This window comes from Typopeltis vanoorti, chromosome 18 (genome assembly GCF_054136105.1).
Source record: "Typopeltis vanoorti isolate ZY-2024b chromosome 18, IOZ_Tvanoo_1.0, whole genome shotgun sequence".
NCBI lineage: Eukaryota > Metazoa > Arthropoda > Arachnida > Uropygi > Thelyphonidae > Typopeltis > Typopeltis vanoorti.
Window position 1 is genome coordinate 93,001,383 of NC_143566.1, and position 22,476 is coordinate 93,023,858.

General features: G+C 34.5%; 1 protein-coding gene and 1 non-coding gene across 2 annotated transcripts in view; one reads left to right on the plus strand and one right to left on the minus strand.

Moving 5' to 3' along the window:
* The window catches only part of LOC150096937 (protein-L-histidine N-pros-methyltransferase), a 335,127-nt gene extending 324,088 nt beyond the window's left edge, over nucleotides 1-11,039 (minus strand). Inside the window, exon 1 of the mRNA XM_090408434.1 lies at nucleotides 10,973-11,039. The gene's annotated coding sequence lies outside the window, so the exon portion shown is untranslated. The remainder of the gene's footprint in view (nucleotides 1-10,972) is intronic.
* Nucleotides 8,793-8,864, plus strand: TRNAE-CUC (transfer RNA glutamic acid (anticodon CUC)). The gene has a single exon. It is a non-coding gene; the product is annotated as a tRNA-Glu (tRNA).
* Nucleotides 11,040-22,476: the final 11,437 nt, after the last annotated feature.

Below are 22,476 nucleotides of genomic sequence, written 5' to 3' on the forward strand. Positions count from 1 at the left end.
AGTGTTTTGGTAATGCTGAAAGACTGGCTCATTCACCATCAGGTGAAAAGTCCTTGTAAAGTTCTTTATCTTGAATGAAATTTGAATCCCAGTCTTTCCAACAACTATCATCAAAATCAAATGAGAATGGCAAAGTAATCAGAACTTAGGATCAGTTGTTATGATCTTGTAGCTTATAACATTTGTAAACTATGTTTATCAAATGATGAAGAATGTCATCAGCAAAGATTTGGATAGAATTTTTTTAATAGAACAGAATAGAATGAATGGAGGTTCAGAGCTATGAGATATTCTGACAATGGTAAAGAAATCTAAGGGGAGGAAGCCATCTACAATAACATGTAACTATAATATTAAATTGTGAAGGATAGAAGGCAGATTATAGGATTGTAGTCTGGTGATGGGCATATATACCAGATTTGATCATGTCCTGGAAATGAATGTCAAAGCAACCATTTTTTTTCCGTTTTTTGTGGGACTGGTTGTGTGAGTGAATAGTAAAACCACTCTCTAACCATGAGAGAGAGAGAGAGAGAACAGGTTTGAATTCCATCTTGGGCATGATAGGTAATAGATGAATTTCATTCAGTAACAACCACTGCTATACATATTGGAGGCCCGAAGTGGCTTGAAAAATTTTCGTATTTGGCCTACGGAGTAGGATTTTCAGATAATTTTCAGACCCTTAATCCACCATGGTACTAATATGAATATACTACTCACAACTTTTCATAGGTGAGATTAACAAAAAAAAAAAATCCTATGTTTCTCCAAACATTTTCGTGGCTTCAATTGATCAAAGATATTTGCTGTGGATGAGAGCAGCAGAATCCACATTGTTGGTCACTAATAAGCTGGTAGGCCTTCAGAAGGTGAAAAATTTAGCTGTTGGAAATCGTCATGAATTTTTAAAGAACTGAGGTGAGAGTTATATATCAGTTCCTTGGCTGAGTTTTATTGCCCTTTATCGAAACAGGCTAAATATGAGCTTGCTTTATACTATAGGGTAGATGCTAGATGAGTAAGAAATACTGAGACGAAATAGAATGGATGGGAATTGTGGAGCATGTTTTAATAACAATTGGAAGAATATCATTAGGATATCACCAGAAGATTTGGTGTCTAAGCTATTCAGGATGCTTATTTCTTTCCAACAAAAAGCTAGGGGACATGAAATGAGTTCTCACCATTTGTCATTGTGGAAGGTTGTGTATGTGTTCTAACGTATGCAGGAATTGGAGAATATGAATGATGACAAAGGTTCACTTTATTCTCAAGTATTGTTACAAGCTTGATGTCTGGAGCATAAAAGGGTAGAAGTTTCACTCAATGGCATAAAAACTCGATGTAGCTTAGAAATACCAAAGCGCTTTACATCGATTTTTACAGAGGTCAAGTCTCATGAAACTGTTGCAAAAATAACCTTGTTTGTCTATATGTTTTATGCTAAATATTATTGTAAATAACCCTATGGGAATTGATTGTATTTACTGTTTTATTTAAAGTTTCTAGCATGTCAAAAACAAAGGCAATGCTTTTCCATTGGAACTTTGTATAATAGCTATGTATAGGAGTACAAGAAAGTTGTTTGCAATTGAGTGTGTGAGAAAGTTGTTTGCCAGCTCTGCACACGAACACCCTCAAAGCTAGTATCAAAGAGATCTGCTAGTTTCAGAGAAGTTTCTGCTGCCCGGCAAAGAAAAATAGAGTGCACGGAGGAGAAAAAAGAACGGGTCGGCCTTAACAAAAAGATCAAGGAGAACTGCCAATTTCTTCGGGGTTTACAACCCTCGGTGATGAGAAGATGAGAAGGCGAAAATAAAAGGGGACTGAGTTGAACATCGAAAGGAGAGACGAGGCCCCAGTTACTAAGCAGAAGAGGCAGTCGGAACCAGAAGATTTGGTTCGCCACTGCTCTGGTTCCGACCTGGAGGTCGGAACTAGAACAGTGGTGGCAGAGAACGAGGAGAGGTGAGGCCCAGTTACCAAAAGGGGAAGAAGCGAGGTCCAGTTGTCGACAGAGGGGAGTCCAGGTCCAGTTGTCGACAGAGGAGAGTCCAGGTCCAGTTGCCGAGAGAGAAGAGGTGAGGTCCAGTTGCTGACAGAGGAGAGCCGAGATTCAGTTGCCGAGAGAGCAGAGGTGAAGCGCTGTTACCGAAGAGAGCCATAGGCAGTCGGCAGAGAATTAGAAGCAGTCGGACCCAGAGGAAAAATTGGGAGAACAGCCAATGCAATGCCAAGTACCAGCCGCAGAATGATCTTCAAGCCTGTATGCTGAAATTTCTCACCTGAACTTTTGAGCACCGGGAAGATTGCAGTCTAAGACCCGCTGATTTTTTCGACGAAGCGGCCCATGAAACAAGACTCTCCGGATAGAAACCTAAGGCCTGAGATAAGAAAAAAACCATTTGATGCAGGACTTTTGAAAGGTGTCGTGACAAAGAGCCTCTGTAAGTGTATTACATCCTTTAATGTACATTCTTCTTGTAATTTAGGAGATATGTCTTAGATGGACTGATAGGAAATAGTAATAAGAAATATCTATAAGAGAGTCCTTTGATTTGTTGTTAACTGGAATATAAATTGTAAGATAACTTGCCATAGCTAGCTAATCTCTTTATGAGTAAATTAGTCTCGGCAATTTGATTTTTTTAAACAGAGAAGCAACAAAATGATTACATTGTATAGTCATTTAATATTGAAAAGGGAAAATTTGTTTCTTTATACCAAAAGTATATAAGGATAGGTAGAGAGAGAAAGTTACCTTCATATCACTTATTTAACGTACTTCGTTTTTTTATTGTAAATAAATGTTTTTATTATATGTCAATACAGTGCCGCCTGATTGTTTACTTTACAATGTACTGTTCCTAAAAATAATCGGACTTGTGAGCGGGAAACCAATAGCCGAAGCGTATAGTTAAGTGCAAATAGACCACGACTGTTTGTGTAAAGTTTTACTGAAGGAATTTGTGTTAGAGAAAGAGAGAGAGAGAAATCAACTGGCTGTATTACTGAGTCTTATGCCAATTAAAAGATGCTGGTGGCACAGTCTTATCAAATAAATTTTCGAGTATCAATAGGCATAAAACTTGTAGTGCGAAAGGTAGATAAACATAATATGCAATAGAATAAGTAAGAAAGATAACGAGAGAAAAAGCACGCACTGCTAATAAAGAATAAAGAAGATATTACAATATAGGAAAACAAACAGCTTTCATTACAATAACAGCTAGAGATTACAATGGCACTGCAAGTAATTAGAAAGTTTAACTGCCATTTGACAGGAGGCAAGTTTTCTACACAGGGAGCCTGTGTAGCTCAGTGAAAGTGATGTTTCACTCCTCAGTGCTAAACCACCCAAAGAAAGAGCATCATCACCTCAACTCTACTTGCCAACCAGAAGAAGTTTTGCTGGCCTGGTTGGCCAAATGGTTGGCATATCTGCTCACCAGCCAAAAGGATGCAGGTTCAAATCCATGCGTAGGCATGGATGTTTGTGATTGTCTGTGAAAATATTAGTCATGGTGGTGAGCAGTAGATGCCATTGGTGTAGATGATGCAGTTCACAGTAGCTGATGGAGATGGACAGTTACAGAGTAGGTGCCCTCCCTCGATGAGTCTTTGGACTCCTTGGAGGTGTCACATAATAATAATTTGGATTTTTTTTTTTTTTTGGTGCAACTGTTAAACTGCACAAAGTGTGCACATTTTTTACTTTTCTCTACCATATCAGCATTCCCTATTACACAACCCTTTGATATGTCAGATAGCCCACTATCTCTAATCCACTAGCTGATTATCTAAATCCATTCCAAGTTTCATTTTTCATTACTTCCTAGTTCTCATATTATTTATTACAACAGAGCTATAAGTCCAATAAAATTACCATAAAATTTATTTAAATCTTAAAAAAGAAATAGCTTGATAACATGAAACTTAAACTAAGACTAATTACAGGATTTACAATACAAACAATTAAGAACTATCGTAATCTGGTAGCAAATATACAGTGTAAAAAAAAATGAGAGAATATATATATATATATATATATATATATATATAACAAGCCTTAAAGTACAAGCCATTAGGAAAAAGAAAACCAGGACGTCCTCTTAAATGATTCAACGATGACTTCTAAGGCCGGAACAGGCCATGCTAGGCCTAAATCCTTGATACTTATGATGATGATGATATATATAAATATATATATATATATATATAAAACTATAAAACTGTTAATAACTTTCATCTTTCCCTTAACATGTTAGGTTAAACAGCATGTCATGGGCAAGGAACTTAGCTTTATAGAAAAAACCTTAATGCTATGACAGTAGTTCTATCATAATTAATTGAATGAATGAATTGAATGAATAAGCGCCTCCGTAGCGCAATTGGAAGAACGATGGTACATTGCGCCCTTCGATTGGAATAGGCCTAAGTTCGATTCTCGTCGCGACGGGAGGAATCTTTATCTGGTCGATTTCAATCGATGGTGAGTTAGCCGATCTCATACGGAGGTAGCAGGGTTTTTTATCCCGGAAACTCGGGTTTTTCATCCCGCATACATACAAATCGGCCCTTCAGAACACACGCAATTTACAGACAAAAAAAATTACTAGTTGTGGTGGTGTTGGAGGTGGGCGGTAGATGGCGTTGATTCGTAGTAGAGGTAAGGTGTAGAGAGAGTTGAAGATGTCCTCCCGCGATGAGTCTTCGGACTCCTTGGAGGTATCAGGAATAATAATAATAATAAATAATTCTGTCCTCAGAGTTAATTGCATGTAATTTTTGACAAGTTTGTTTGTCTTACTGAATAAAAAATTGAATTTCTAGAAGTCATTCCCGTCAGTCTCTTATGAAACAAGATAACTCTGAAAAGTTACTCTTATAAAAGGTTGTGTCCTAGAATGTTTCAGAATCCTAGATGAATTCAAACTCAGATGTTTCCAACTCATATGCTACATAAATATAAATAAAATATATAAAGATAAATATAGTGTAGTCTCTATAGCTCAACTGGTAATTATGTTACTCTTTAAATGGAAAGATTTGAGCTGGGATCCTGTTTAGGATCCTTTTAAGTGAAGGTGAATTATCCAATCTCATACAGGGGTGAGAGAGAATTGGAGTTGTTCATCCCACAAGAGACAAACCAACCAGAGAATACAAACAATTGAAATGCAACAGACTATACAGATAGGATTAACTCTTTCTTAGCATTAGTTAGGTTTCTCCAGAACCAAGTTATATGGTAGTAACAGGCTATTAAACTTAACACTCAGGTGAAGATGTGAAATACATACAAAAAACATAACAGAAAAGACAACACTTAGAGTATTGTTACGTGTATCAAAAGTATGCCTATTCAATGCAAACAAGAAAGTAGTAATCGTGGCTTTGAAAGGACATATGTTTACTAGGACTGCTAGTAATAGGGAAGAAGTATAGGGAGGACCATGAAATGGTACTTCCAAACAGAAATTAATCTTGCTATTACTATTACATTCACCTACACAAAGCTGAATGAAGAAATGAAGAATAAAATGAGTTTTACTAGTGCATGTAATGAGAAATCTGTATGCAATGTATAGAGAATTAATGGTAAAGTACAGCACTAACTGCAGAATAAGTTGCAAAATTTATTTTAAGTTGATCCAATCCATGAAAGGCTGGAAATCTGCAGCAACATTTTGCTACCACATGTGAGGTAAGAATTTGATAATCCTCTTTAGACATCAAATTGATCCCCCTCCAAAAAAAAAGCCTTTCAGAGTTCTATTAAACAAGATGGTGGTTTTAAACCAAGCAATGGAAATTATTTATAATCTATGTATTTAAAAATAACAAATATATTTAAAATGTATAGATATGCATCAGCATCTCTATTTCAATCTTATTCAAGACAAAAAAAAAAGCTATGGCACTAATTCAAATTAGACAAAAATTTAGTCATTGGCAGTAAAGTAAGATTTTGATTTGTGCATGTAAGCAAAAAGTGGAATAATAATCCAAAACTTCAGACTGTGAACATTATTTTTTTTTTAATTTATGCTGTATAATCTTTTCCAATGCAGAACACTTTGAGCTTTAACAATTTTTTATTGCTGATTATCTACATTATTTCTACTATGCTGAAATCAAATATGTTTTTTAAATGGATTTCAATAACTTTTTATACTTCTTGTTGAGAGGCTTATATGCTGGTTAAACATGATAACCAATATTTAAGGAATTGACAGCGTATACTAGAAATATAAATTAAATAAACTTTAATATATACTTTCCGATATTTCGGCAAACGTCACGTTGCCATCTTCTTGGGAACTTAATACAAAGACACGTGCACACAAGTACTACATAACAGCAAATGAGAACTGAAGCTAGGAAGCTAACGTTTTCCTAAAGTCCTGATGGTGCCCCCTGGCAGGCTATATTGGTAGTTCTTGGCCTTTGGGCTGAAGTTCTTCTGATAATTTTTTCCCAAATTTGGGGCAGTCTCGTGCATCCAAATTTGTTGAGGTTTGGCATGTTCCTAAGGGCTGAGGCTGATTCCATGAATAGTCTTTCATACTTGAAATCAGCCTCAGTCCTTAGGAACATGCCAAACCTCAACAAATTTGGATGCACGAGACTGCCCCAAATTTGGGAAACAATTATCAGAAGAACTTCAGCCCAAAGGCCAAGAACCACCAATATAGCCCACCAGGGGGCACCATCAGGACTTTAGGAAAACGTTAGCTTCCTAGCTTCAGTTCTCATTTGCTGTTATGTAGTACTTGTGTGCACGTGTCTTTGTATTAAGTTCCCAAGAAGATGGCAACGTGACGTTTGCCGAAATATCGGAAAGTATATATTAAAGTTTATTTAATTTATATTTCTAGTATACGCTGTCAATTCCTTAAATATTGGTTATCATTTTTATACTTCATAAATAAAACATCTTAATTTAATGTGTTTTTTTTTAAATATTCTTATAAAGAGATCATCAGTACAACATATTAAAAATAAAAAAAAAATTTAAACTAGCATGCTTATATTTTATATTAATTTATGTATTGTATATCTAAACTAGAATATACTATGCTTAATTATTTGGACATAGCTTAAGCCTAAAACCTTAAACTAGTACTATATTATTAGTATTTACATATATTAGCAGAGTTATGCTACAAGAAACTGAAGAGGCAAGGGATCTTGGTATATTGGTGAATAAGAATTTCAAGTTTAAAGGTCACATAGCAAAAGTTGCAAATACAACTTAGAGGATAATTGCTATGTTGAAGTGAACTTTGACATGTAAGGATAAGGAGTAATTTTGTCTCTTTATAAGGCTTTGATAAGACCACACCTGGATTAATGTGCACAGATTTGGTCTCCCAGGTTCCAAGGGGAATAAAGATGCTGTGGAAAGGGTGCAAAGAAGAGTTACAAAGATTATATCTGGATTATGGGATTTAGATTATGAGGACAGATTGCAAGTATGTGGATTGGACTCTGGTTAACAGGAGAAAGAGAGGTGATATGATAGAGGTATGATATGATATGATATAAACTTTTGAATGGGTGTTATAGCATTTCAAAGGATGAAATTTTTCATTATATGGAAGGCAGGGAGAGAACACGAAGGCATCCATGGAAGTTAAGGTTGTTCTCAGTCAAGAAAGGGGTAAGAGCTAGGTTTTTCTCCCAGAGAGCAGTGAGTGAGTGGAATAATTTGCCCTTAGGAGTAGTGAGTGCATCAAGTGTAAATGAATTTAAGGGAAGGTATGATAGCTGGGTTGGGTAATTTACAGCCTCCCTCGATGAGTCCTTGATTCCCTGGAGGTCTCAAAAGATAATAATAATAATATTTAGAGCAAGTAAATAAACTTCACTTTAAGTGCACTTATTTCTTATATTCCTTAACCTATTTTTGTCTAGAATTCAAATATCAGAATGAAGCTTGTTTACTAACAATTACTGAGTGATTCTCGTAGACAAGCTTATACGTTGGTTATGCATCACTAAATCACTTTAGGAATTAACAACATACATAAGAATATAAATTAAATTACACTTTAATAAATATTTCCGATATTTCGGCAAAGTCACGTTGCCATCTTCAAAAGGAACTTACAAAAAAAGGCACGTGCACGTAAGCACTACAACACAGTAACTGAGAATGAAGTGATGAAGATGAAAAGAACAATAGCTTAATCGCTTCATTCTCAGTTACTGTGTTGTAGTGCTTATGTGCACATGCCTTTTTTTGTAAGTTCCTTTTGAAGATGGTGACGTTGCCGAAATATCGGAAATATTTATTAAAGTGTAATTTAATGTATATTCTTATGTATGTTGTCAATTCCTTAAGTGATTTAGTAATTACTGAGTGATTACTTAGCATTTTGTATAAGAGCAAAGCTTGGCCGAGCCTCTGCTACTAATGGCTTGCAAAAAGTTAAGCTAGTTTGAGTGTGGTTAGTAGTTGGAACCCCTTCCCACTACTAACCACACTTTTTAATCGTTCGATGGTGTTGGCATACTCTCCCTCAATGAGTCTTTGGACTCCCTGGAGGTGTCACATAATAATAATTATTTATTTCAATTTTTTATAACCTGTTTGAGACCATAAGATATCCACATCTTAGCACAATTAACAAATTAATAAAATATGTAATATCATAATTAATTTTTTTTTTTTTTACTATGCGGGTTTAGTTGATTAATTATAAATTTTCTGTTTTTCTCAACAATTGCTAATGTATATATAGTTATTTCCAAATGTCAATACCAGAAATGGTGAAGCATGTTCCCATGTGGTCTAATGGTTAAGATACCTGGCTCTCACCCAGGAGGCCCAGGTTCAATTCCTAGCATGGGAATACTGGTTTTTTTTTCCCTTCGAGGAGTCCTTGGACTCCCTGGAAGTGTCAAACAATAATTATATCCTCTCAAAGTATTTGAACTCAACCCAGGCAGAATATCAAATAATGGTCATAAATGTAGAACTGCTGAGGAAGAAATCATCTGATGGATCCTTGCTAAGATTTTACACTGCTAAAACCACTGTTTTTATCAGTGGTTCACAGTAGTATTATTTATTTATATATAACGAGTCTTATGTGCAACACAAAAACTGTTATACTTTTGAAATTAATTAAAGGAAATGCATTATTTTATTGGTGTCCTTTTGATTTCATATCCAGAATACTTAGATTGAGAAGGTCATGAAAAACAGATAAATGGAAGTAGTGCAATAAAAAAAAAAAATAACTGATTAGAAAAAAAATAGTTTTATCATGCAGATAAAAAGAATGATCAGTTTTTCTGTTTAAATAAGATGCACATTAGATTTGCTTAACTAGCCTCATTTAAAATATAGAACTATGGTAAAACAATCATCTGATGGATCCATGCCGACTTGTTTATGATTTGCTATGAAAAGGCAAATAAGAATACATACAGGTTTTAATGAATAAACCAATGAAGTTATAAAATTTATGAATGTACAGTTAATGCATAGCTATTACAACCAGCTTCTGTGAAGCTACATGTATTGGTAACTATTACTGAGTTTTCAGTGAAAACACTAGGAAATGCCCATTTGTTGAATTATTGTTGTTAATGGAATAGAAATATATGTAGAGGAGGGGGGGAGAAGCTTTTTTTTATGGTAGTTTTATAGTTTTCTTATAGTAGTTTTGAACAGTAGCAAGCAAAGTCCATGAAAATCGCAGGGGTTGAACAAAGTCAAAAGTGGTGGATTACATAATCATTAATTGCCTTGGCGTTGAGTTAATACAATATAAAATTATCCATCAGTAGAAGGGAAACTATTATGATGGACATCTCTATGGAGTCAGAAAACTCATCACAGACTCATCCTTAAAAGAATAAGCTTACATTAAGTTGTTAATAAAATGTTTATCAGAGTCGGTCATTTTATTAACGTAATGGGGAAAGTTGTATATAAAAATAAAAAAAGGAAAATACATGAGCTAGGGATAAATTTTAACCCTGATAAAAAGTAATGCATTACAGAACAGTGTGTGTAAATAAAGTTTTCTTATTCTTTCAATAAATAATATTTTAAGTTTTTTTTTTCTTCATTTCCTGTGAACAAGGATTTGAATACTATTTAATTAAACAATCTGGAGGGGGATACACATTTAAACCAATTTAAAAATTAAGAACTGACTGGAGAACAAATTTTAAATTGTATTCTTGAAATTTATGTTTAGAGAATTCTTTTGAAAATTTAAGCTATTTAAACTTAAATGAAAAATATTTCTGATATTTTTGTTTCACAAATGATTTCAATTGTGGGCGACAAGGAAAAGTCGTGAAACATATTGTATGCAGGGAAAAAAAAAAAAAAAGTCGTAGCCATATTGAATAATTTCGATTGGGTCATTTGGATAAGTAAAGCACGACGTGGCTCATTTAAAGACCACTTAATAAGTATTAACGTTGGTTTGGTTTATAGCACTCTCTAGACCAAAAAAAATCTAAATTTGTACAAAGCAACACAGAAGAATAGTTATTGGTTTTAAGTTCTGCAGTCACATAAATTTGTGTGTGTGCGATCACCGTGTATATTTCAGATATTTAAAGTTTTCCCATAATCAAAATGTAACTTTAATCGCATTTTGTTTATACTTATTTTACTGAATTAAGTGTCTTAGTCTAGCTATAAAGAACAAAAGAGTTGATTGCCGCTTATTATAAAGTAGTGCTGCTAAATATGAAGCTTAAAATGCAAATAAAAATGATAAAATAATCGTGGACACTCCTCTCTTTCCATCAAAATCCTAAGCCTACAAATAAAACGAAAACCGACTCGTAGTGACAGCTAAAATACATCATGTTCTTTCAGATAAGCCAAACCGATGGTGATTACTTCGTATGCACCAAGTAGAAGGCCTCAGTAGCGTAATCATTACAGGACGACATTAATGACTTTAACCAAAAAAATCGGTTTTTGTCTTACCAGTCCCGGTAGTGTCAGAAATCGCACAACACAGCTGAATTACTGCTGTTGATAAGCGCTGTATCGCCACCTAGTGGGAGAATTGAGCAATTATGTGCTATCTGGCTGATAAGAAGGAATATTCTGCTGATGATGGGAAACGAATTCTTTCAGTTGTTAATAAATTTGTACAGCATAAATTCTTAGGAACCAAGTTAAAGTTCTCTCTGTTGTTTTAGAATACTTATTTCGTGTAAAGCTTGGATAGACAAGAATAAAAGGAAAACATATCAATAACTTGTTTTAATAAGATACATTTTATTCTTATATTTTTGGATGTGTGTTTTAATATCCTTTACACTGCACAGCCGAAAGTTTATATTTATCTTTCTGGTGACATTTTGACATCCATATTTTTTTATGCGTCTTGAATTCGTGTAACATTCTCAAATATATATAAAAACAGTTCTTCCTCTGTGGAACCTCAGTCAATATCGATTTTTTTTTTTTTATGCGCAGAATGCAAATTTTACTTGGAATGGCCTGAGCGGGTCGTACTCGTTTTATAACAGAGAGCCTTCTCTACGCTGATCTAGCTTTGTCTAGTATGTGAGTCATCAGTATTTTCCATGTTTGCCAACGGCAACCGATAAGAAAAGCTGCCATGTTTTAAAACAGGTAAGTTGACACTTTGTATTTCTGTTGAAATAGTAGCAGCATAAAATCGATATCTAGAAAGACACAGCAAAGGCATCTCTTCCTTTTTTTTTTTTCCATTTCTTTTTTCGCTTTTACATGCCGGCCATTTTTTAAAGAAAACATTCTGCGGGAAGAGAGATTCAAACCCTTTTATCATCCCTTCAGTGACTATGAGAATAAAGAAGGTGAAGCAGGTCGGGACCTAAAGGTGCTATCTTAGCTGACTGATGGGGTCGAACTCATACGTGACATCATCGTAACCTTACCCCCTTCCTTGCTGTTCTTCCTAATGAACGAGTTGCCATCTATCTACTCAATATTTTATGCGGAAAATGCCCTTTCGCATGCGCGGATTGGCCGAGGAACTAGCATGATAAAAAAAGACATTCATGCGCAATTTGTTGTTTGGAAGGTTAGGCCTAATTTCGGCTGCACCCAGTTAACAAGACGTTTAAAGCGTTGTAGTGAGTGACGTAAAGTGAAAGGATACTGTACACGCCCCTTTCACGCTTTTTTTTTTAAAGACAATTACGTCACAGGGAGACGAGTAAAGTTGTTCTGCTCCTCCCTAACCCTTTTAATCACCTATTGCGACGGGCGTGATGGCACGAGAACGAATGAAAGGAAGGGGGGAGGTGTTGAGGCTACTAATGAGGTAAGTAGATCGATTGGTGGACTAATTCCACAACCATAATTTGCAATAAGACAAGTACTGGCATTGGCTTCACTGGTCTCCCTCAGGTGATAGCCTTCCATGCACAGCGAAGAAGCTGGAATGCAGAGCAATTTCTAGAGACCCTCATTCCAGTTACTTGGCATTTGAATAGAAATTAGTTGTTGTTTTTTTTTTTTAATAATTATTTATTTTAATGGTTGTTAAATTGGCATGTTAACTTCAGTAGCATTGTTTAAGGTGAAATTTATGATTCATCAAACTAAAAAAAAATAAAAATAATAATAACAGAGAAATCATAGAAAGAGGGTGATTATACCAAAATTATTGTTTTTTAGGAAGATAATATTTTTGTAATATAAAAATGGTAGTACTATAAAAATCCGAATAATAATTTGCCTAGGGAAATTTCTTATTGATTGTAAATGGATATTTTAATATTCATATTTTTCACTGAGTAATAATAGTGAGTGAGTCATTCGTGGTTCGATGCACATTTTGCAAAGTATTCTATTTATTTATTTATTTTGCATTTTTTTTTTTTTTTTGCACATATAGAACTAACTAAATACAATTATAGTTATATTAGTATTAGGTAATGTTTTAAACTAAATTTTAAAAAAATGACCAAATTCTTAGTGAATCGCATGATTAAATTTCATATACATTAAATTTAATATATATATATTAATTCAAAAAAGTAAGAATAGTGTTTTTATTATTTTGATACGTTTCAAAAAATAAATAAATAAATCCAAAATTTGCAAAGGGAAAGTTCAGTTTTTTTAATGCCAAGGTAAAGATGGATATCATAAGTTTATGCCAGGAGATATTGACTGTTGCATTTCAAAGAAGAAAAATCGTATCTGGTCTTTGAGTATCTGGGTCATATCAAAAGTAAAAACGATTCGGTTTTAGGGACTTAAAATCCATCAGGTTTATTCTTCACTGAAGAATTACCTACTGATTGACATTTAAGTTGGTTATAGCCTACGTTATTTCCTTCGATCTAGTTTGTTTGTTTGTAGCAATGTTTCGAAATGGAGACGAATAAATTTGCAAAAGTATTTGATAGATTACCACATGATAAGTTGGTGTACAAGCTGCAGAGGGTTGGAATATATATAGTACATTGATTAGATGAATTAATGATTGGCACTGTGAACGATTCCAGCAAGTTGTGTGTGATGGGGCAGTGTCTCAAAAAAGGAGAGTAACCAGTGGCGTGACCCCAGGGTTCTGTTTTTGGGTCCCGCTGTTTAACTGTTTGTAAACGATAAATCATGTGGGCTGACTGGAGATCTTCAGTTGTTTGTTGATGATGCAAAGTTGGGAAGAATTATAAGTAGCACTGCCTGATGGTAATTCCCTTTCAGGAAGATTTGAATAGACTTTTGACTTGAACAAAGCAGTGAGGGGGGGATTGTAGTTTTACGATTAATAAGTGCAAGGCGTTGCATTTTGGAGTGCAGAAATATAAAGCTGTGTACTCTATTGATGTCAGTTGCCGTGTTGCAGGAAGTGGATGAGATTCGAGATTTGGGAGTGATCGTTGACAGTAGAATGAAGTTTAATGGGCATATTGCAAGTGATGCAAAGACTGTACATCGTAGTGCCACTTTGATACGAAATACTCTAACATGTGAGGATAAGTAGGTGGTTGTGCCAGTGTATAATGCACTGGTCAGACACACTTAGACTATTGTGCTCAGATTTAGTCACCTGGTTTTCATTGTGATGTAGAAACATGAGAAGGAACATTAAATGCTGAATTAAAAAAAAATGGACGGGAAATGAACTGAGGATACGAATTTGGGAAAATTCGTATCTCAGTGTCTCAAGAAAGGAGAGTAACCAGCAGCGTGACCCCCAGGGTTCTGTTCTTGGGTCTCGCTGTTTAACTTGTTTGTAAAAGATAAATCATCTTCATTCAAGTAAATCAAAGTTTACTTGAATTTTCTCTTTTAAATATAATATAAATATGATTGTTTAATGTACATCCTACCCACGAAAAATTCTAAACCTAGATAATTAGGAAGCCTTGGTCTGGAGACAAACTTGGTACTTCGAACCTCCAATAACCTTGCTAGCAATCTCACACTGTAAATCAAAAATAACCTAAAGACAAACACTACAACAATGAGATGCGAACTGTAGCCTGAATATTGAATACAATATCCATGCGACCGAACAGGATAGATAAAATGAAATAGGTGAAAGAATTGGATAGGCATTATGGATATACAGTCTGATTACAATTACAGTGTAACTATATAATATAATTAGCAATAATACACTAATGAGCCAAGAACATTCTGACCATATATCTGGTAGAATGTTAGGCCTCTTTCGGCTGAGATGACTACTTGCATCCGTCTTGACATTGATTCCACTCGACCACGGGAGGTGTCCAGATATTCTGGACCAAATAGACAGAATAACGTCTTTGAGGTCAACGACCGAGTGAGGTACTGGCATTGACCTACGGTTGTTGCGTTCCACATGATCTGAGAAATAAGATTCCAATCAAGAACAGTAGGAGGCTAGGGAAAACACGGAATGCTTAGATAAGCTTTTCAAATCATGTTTTCACAATGCGAGCGCTCCTGATACAGTTCGTTGTCTTGGTGAAAGAGTCCGGATCCATCAAGCCATATTGTTACAATATAGTGCAAACACCTGGTCCGAGACAATCCCTGGATAAGAATTAGCAGTCAAGGCATGTTTACTGGGAATGAGAGGATCCAGTGATGTTCCATGAGAACAATCCTCATACTGGAGCATTGCTACCATCCGTCTGTTTCCAACTGACCAGAATTTCAAGTTGGGCCCAAACAGGTACTGATCATGATGTTTTGGCTGAAGTGTAAGACGGACTGTGTCGCAAATATTTGTAACGTTTAAGAATATAAAAATCTAAATTATATATTTCGTTTTCAAACAGTATGCTTATTTATTTAATTTAACTAGAATTTCTCGCTAAAAATAGGCTATCCTAACCTTCAAATAGTTTTATATGCTAGCACTCATTAACCATATCATTCAATGGAATACATGCAAATAATTAATTATTTAATTTATCTTCGGTTAACAAACTTTCTGTCGTAAATTACTGATTACTTTATGTAAACAGAACCCATTGCTGCATAGAAACACTACTACCACCGTCTTATTCATTATTATTATTATTATTATTATTAAGAGAGACCTCGAAGTAGTTAGGGACTCATCGAGAAAAGCCACATACTACCTGCACCAGCTATCATACGTTCTTGAACTCATTCACATTACTTACACACACACAACTTCCAACGGCAATCTAGTCCAATCAAGCACCACTCTATCAGAGAAAAATCTATCTCTCACACCTTTCATGACACTTCCAAGGATTCCCTCTTGTCCTTTTCCCACCCTCTTAAAATGAAAAATTCCATCTACTGATATCCTGTATGACCGTTCAGAAGTTTGTAAGTCTCAATCACCCCTCCCCCACCTTTTCTCCTACTTGTTAGTGTCTGCAATCTAGAAATTCTCAATCTATTTTCCTAATCAGTATTCCACAATCCTGATATCATTTTTAACACTCTCCTTTGCCCTCTCTCTCTCTCTCTCTCTCTCCACTGTATCAGAATCACAATGAATGGACATTGGAACCAGAGACCAGGCCTGCGCACAATAGTCCAAGTGAGGTCTTATCTAGGCCTTGTAAAGAGACAAAATAACTTCCTTATCTTTACGTCTTAAGGTTCGTTTCATCATTACAATTATCCTGTGATTTGCATGTTTGCTATATCCCTTGAACTTCAACTTCCTGTCTTCAAAAAAAAAAAACAACAACAACCAAGATCTCTAGCCTGATGAGTTTCTTCTGACATTAGATACCTCATCACATCAAAGTGCATGACTTTACATTTACTACCATATTGAACTGATAGCAATTTTCACATGCCTACAGTTCCAGCCTATTTAAATCATTTTGCAAGCACTGCGTATCAGCCGCATTCTTGATTATCCCGTTTATCTTTGCATTATCAGCAAATAGCGGTATGTCACATGTCAAATCCTTCCCAATATCATTAATGTTGAGATTGAATAACAATGGACCATGAACTAATCCTTGTGGTACATCACTGGTTAACTTTAATCATGCTGACTCACATTCGCAATATACTTTTCGATATCGGTCAGTGAGCCATCTTTTTATTCATGCCAATAATTCAATCCCATATTCTCCAATTTATGAAAGTCTTGTATTCTTTCAAAAGTCTTAGCAAAATCCAAAAGTAGCATGTATCTATAGTGTATCCATTTCCCCTTGTCTAACTCAATGGTGACATTAATATAGAATGTGAGAAAGTTGCTCAAACATGAATTCACTTAGTAAACCCATGCTGTTCATTACAAAGTAGAGATTCTCGGTCAACTCATTTCTGAATGTGAGCCCTAACCAGCTTTTCCATAATCTTCACCACAACTTCACCTCCTGAGATACTTATTGATTATAGTCTTTTTCAGTCTTTGCTCCTCCTTTGTGCAATGGGATTACCATACGTTCTTTCCATTCCTGTGGAATGTTCCCTGTTCTGAGACTTATATTAAACAGCCTGGTCAAAGGAATAACCAGTTCAGCTGAACACTCTTTTAGCACCCATGCTAATATACCATTAGCCCTTATTTCTAACTTCTTATTCGGTTTGTGCGACAACTCTAATACCTCATCATACACCTGAACTTTTCACAATTGCATACATCAGTTGACAGGATGATTATTTTTGTTTAACGTTTGTTTGAACTAATAATTGTCATGATCTCACTCAATAAACTGATGAATTTCTAATGCTCATACCTAATGACGTTAAATGCTCTTCAACCAATAACCAATATACATAAATTCTTACAGCCCTCCTGCAAAGACAGTGAAGGAGCTTTCACTGTGTATTAACTATATGGTTATATAATTCCGAAACCCTACTCTGGAAACCAACAATTTTTTTTTTCGTGCGCTTCATACTTGCAATAAAATAAATAAAAATGAAATCGACTTGTATTGCCACCCTGACAATGAAACTACCTAGAGCCTCTCACAAACATTCATGCTACAGTCGGATTCCAACCCACATCGTCGGTTAACAAAGCTGTTTTACTCGCTGTGTCATCAAGGCTGACATTAAAACATCAAAATTAATTTTAACAAATTTTCTTTGCAAGGACAAAGAAACTGGATGACATGGCGTTTATTGAACAAAGCCAGTAGGTATATAAAAAACTGTTTTCGTGTTAAGCGAAAAATAGGTAATTTAAAAAAGAAAGTCTCTTGTGTTCCTTATTTTGTTATTCTATTTTCTTTTATTTATTTTATTTTGTTTCATTATATGTTAATTTATGTATTTATTTCATTTATTTTATTCTATCTTTTTTTTTAATTTTATTTATAAATATAGATTTATACGTCTTAGTCCAAACATTTGGAAATCGGTTGGTAGCTTGTCACCTTTCTCATCGAAAAAAGAAAAGATTAGGGCGATATGTAGCCGACTTAAGGAACAAAAGCAACACAAAGCTACTCCAGAAATTGTCGCCATCTTCTGTTCCAGATCTAGCTGGCATCATCGTGTGCATTCTACAGTCAATGTTCTGAGCTGTGGAGTTAAAGAAAGTAGTTTTTTCGGGTAGAAAAAAAATCCTAATTTTTTATGTCTACACCCACGAAAGGATTTAGTAAACACATAATACATTTATATCGTGGGTGAACTGTTTTTTCCTATTAAAATATAAAAAAATACTAAATATTTTTTCCAATTTTTATTAATTTTTTTTTGTGTGTTTTTGCCTAGTTTTTTACACAAACCGGAAACCCTGCTCCACAGATCAAATATGAAACTTTTTTAATCCACTTCAGGCTTCCAGTAAGCTAGGTGGTAGTCCACACTGGACAATGAAATTCATCTCCTACACATATCTCAACAAACCAAAGCTTCAATCTGAAGTACAGTAGCACTATGAAAGGGGAAAAAGTTGAGGAGAAAAAAGAATCTTGTCAACTGGATGAAAAATTAAAAATTTTTCTTCGGAAAAATTTTTGGACTGTAAAAGGATGCTGGAAAGTGAAGGAATAATGGATGCCAGTTCAGCTGAAATCAATATCCTGGAAGTATCTATAGAAAGGACAGAATTTCATAGAACTAGGTAAAAAGCACATAGTACTCGCAGATGAAAATTATCAGTGAAACAGTAGTTGAAATGAGAGAAAGACGGTGATTTATTAGTGTAATCGCCCTCTTTTGGGCAACATCAAGAAATTTAAAGTAATTTCTTTAGTGCACAACTCCAAACATGCAACAAGCATTCTAACGTTAGGATTGGGATTCATACAGAGTTATCGGCTGGATGAGAAACGTACCGTTTTGAGCAGATAAAGAGTCTAGTTTTTTTTGTAGAGGATAAAGAAGCTGTTAATGTGATATTATTATTCCATTAAAGGCTAGAGGTAAATGTCAAGTCCAAGACGTAATGAGATCTTATCCTCTTTTGTGTGTTCTTGCATTACTGAAGGTAAGTGAGTGTAAATTGAGATCCTTATTACCAAAAAAAAAAAAAAAGAGGGAAGAACCGAAAAGTCTTTAAGAGGAGGTAGACGAGTATTATCACCCAATATAAAAAAAAAAAAAAAAAACCTTACTCTGGTTATTGGAGATCTGAAGTGGCTTGAAAAAGTATACTTTCTCCAAATTTTTTTAGATCAAAGTCGGGATTATATAACTGTTAAAATCAGCCCACTATAGCACAAAAAATGGACAGTAGACATGACCTTTCGTGTATTAATTGCATTATGAAAAAAAAACGGATTATAATATTAACAGGTGATTTAAGTACAATAATGGGGGAAACAAATTAATATATATACTATAAACATAAAATAATAAAAAGAAATGAATTATTTTATTATATATAGCAATCTTAATGTAATGGGTTCTTTTTTTTATATAAGTACTTGGATTTCGTTTCAACCAATACACAAGCGGACTAGAACACACCTGCAATCAATAAACATAATACAGTATACTGTTCTCAAAGTCCAAGTTTTTCTGCCATAATTACACCTCACTAATCATTCTATAAGCGTAAAGATGTATAGAAACTTATCTGACTAGAAAGATGATAAAAATCAATTTAGATTTTTTGGGGAAAAAAAAACATATTACGTTTTTGTGTACAATGAATTATACAAAGAATTATTAGTAATAAAATATCAATTTAATAAGTTAATCAAAGACAATCACAATAAGGAATGAACACTTACATGGTGTAAAAGATTAGCATTTTATTCTTTTGTATGGTACCTTCTGATTGGAATGGGTTGAGTTGAACTGATGTGTTGAATTATGACCAAAGAAGCAAAGTCGGTGAGGCCAGCGTATTATATCTGTTTATTTCGCGTATTCTTATGGCGATTTTCCCTCGAATTTGATGTCTCTTATTGGACGAAGTACAGTCACTCCCGTATTTTTGGGTTTGGGAGTAAGGTCTCTTCTGTAGGATCGCAGATGTCTTTTCTACTGAGCATTAGTAAGACAACCACAAACATTCACGCCCATAGTAGGATTCGAATCCACAGCCTATTGCAGAGCGAGTAGGCTATTCGCTCGGCCAGACAGGCTTTCTGAGCGAATAACCTTTGTTTGATATGAGAATGAAAATCCCAAATTTACTTGGAGAAAAAACTCTTCCACCTCCATATGAGATCAGCTAATCTTTTAATTGAAAATTTGAAAGATCTTCCCTCCGGTGTATGTTCCGCTCATACAGTGGAAAATTATCGATCATTGAAAATTCATCGACCACCGTTGAGCGGAACATACACCGGAGGGAGATCTTTCTGGAAAGAAGGCTAAGGTGTGATTTATAAGTCTCAGAAGAATCTGTTAAAGAAGAAAACGCCTCAAATAAGTACTAATAATTTGGTTGACTTATGGAACAAGAAGTAATATTCAGAAGAAAGTTCAAAGATCCAAGTGGTTACGATTAAGTACAGGTTTCGGTCCTAGTAACATTTGTTTATTAACATAAATGATCTAGGTTCAAATATGAAGGATATTTTTTTTCCCACTTTACTCCGCAGTTATGTGGAGTGGACAATTGTTCGGATGATCTTAAATGATTGGAAGAGTGGACAGGGAAAAGGAGTTTAATGGGAACAAATGGATGGATACTGGATGGACGAACTTTTAGAAAAAAAGAATTTAATGTATACAAGAATGTAAGTGCTTTGGTTGGCAAAATTTACGTTTCCTACCAACCAAATGGAATCAAGACAACTAGTAAATTTAAGTTAGCAGAAGATAGCAGACTGTAGGTTTCATTAAAATGACTTTAATTTGCAGATGAAAGGAAGTAATGATATAGCAATACAAGTCTGATCAGGTCGATATCGGTTTTCGGTGCAGCTATACTCATCAAGGTTTTTAAAATATGTGAAGAAAATTGAGGGATTCAGAGAAAAGTTGCATAGCGTGTATGAGGAGTGTATCATGTAATGCTTATCTAATGTATGACTGTTGAAATGTAGGTATTGTTATTATTTATCGGTGTATAAATATGTATGAAAAAATTAAAATAAATTAAATAAAAATATAAAACTGGAAAGTGGAAAGATTAGCTTTGAATATATATATATATATATATATATATATATATATGCACACAACGTTACGTATATTCAGTGTGTGTGTGTAAAATTAAAATCTAAATTTTACTTTCTCCTAATAAGATTATTATTAACAAATCCAGAGAGAAGATTTGTATCAAAAGAGAGAGAATATAAAGATTGGAAGACGGTTCCAATTTTATTCGTTTAAGTAAGACAATGATAGAAATACTGTATGTTAATTGTTGCATTCTTTTATTTTATTTTCATCTTTCTTTAATTGTGATGGGTGTTTTACTGTGTCATGTTTTCTCATATATGTGTGAGTGTTGGCTTGTGCCTATGTCGTGTGTTAGCGCCAAACGATTAAGTTCATCGGCCGTAAGTGTTTGAAGTCTGTTAACTTCGTGCGTTCTTAGAAGGTTATAATCATAACCTTCTGAAGATTTTGTTAAAGTTTGCCACATCATCAGACGTTCGTGATGGTGTCCTTTGGTCGAAAAGATTCAGGTTCGATTCCTGCCGCAGTACGAATGAAACATTTGAAGTTAGTGTAAGATTTGTAATCCTCAACAATGCATAAACTCGTAAGAGAACACACAATCTTGAAAAACTTTATCTTCTGTTGCCTGCTTTATCTCTGTAATGGGCGTTTTAAAAGATAATACTTGATCTGTTTCATTTCTCGTATAGAAAAATGCAAGTGATTGCAATACCAGGTGTGTGAGTGCGCGCCTTGCGCGAAGTAGATTGGGTTGAGTCAAAGAAAGGAATAGTTTATGCACCTTTGATGTAAGGTGGTATAATATTCATCACATTTTTCTAGTAATGATAGTTGATATAAAAAAATAGCTTCAAATTAATGGTACCCAGCAATTAAAAACACGTTGTTAATATAAAAGAAAGACAATTCTGATGCTACCAGTAAGCGGGTTAGTAGTTCTCGCCCCGATAATCTAAAACGACTCATAATGTGCAGATCCAGATTTTTATTATATTTTATATTTTATTTATTTATTTATTTTTGAATTTTATTATCTCCACACACTAGAGGTCGCAATAGCCATAAGATGTATTTCATAATAATATATGATCAGTTTTGTAACATTTCGTATGTGGGGGTTAATAAAACATTAAAAAAAAAAAAAGAAAGAAAAAGAAAAATTAATCCGTACCTGGACATCATGAGTCATTTTAAGTTCCTCCTTATGAGAACCACCAACTCTCATACTGGAGGTCTGAAATATCTTTAAAAAAAGTTCCATGTTTGATCTCTATAGACTTCGTTTAGCCTGTTCACAATACTTAAATATCTTGAAATGATCCTTACCCACTAAAGTTTGTAAAACTATGGTTTTACAACCATTAGTGTCGTGGGTGGGCAAAGACTTCTTTTTATATTACATTAATTTTATATATATTTGTGTATTTTCTTTATTTTTTTTTTACATAATCCGAAAATCCTACACTAGAGACAATCAGTGAACTTTTACATGCCATTATAGTCTT